This window comes from Plasmopara halstedii, assembly GCF_900000015.1.
Source record: "Plasmopara halstedii genome assembly, contig: Scaffold_110, whole genome shotgun sequence".
NCBI classification, from domain to species: Eukaryota; Oomycota; class Peronosporomycetes; order Peronosporales; family Peronosporaceae; genus Plasmopara; species Plasmopara halstedii.
Window position 1 is genome coordinate 1,797,228 of NW_020187031.1, and position 221 is coordinate 1,797,448.

Below are 221 nucleotides of genomic sequence, written 5' to 3' on the forward strand. Positions count from 1 at the left end.
AGGTGTGCAACATCCGCTGCTGCTATTGCTTCCATTATTGACAACAATATTTTGGTGCCGTCGATACTTATTATTATCTGCAACTTCTATCGCCAAATAATCCAAATGGGAACGCATCCAATCACGCAGAATCGCGCACGAAGCATCAGGTAATTCCATCACGTGCGCTTCCGTCAGGTTTACAATCGACGATTCATTGCCCAAGCTACTGCTGCTTCGAC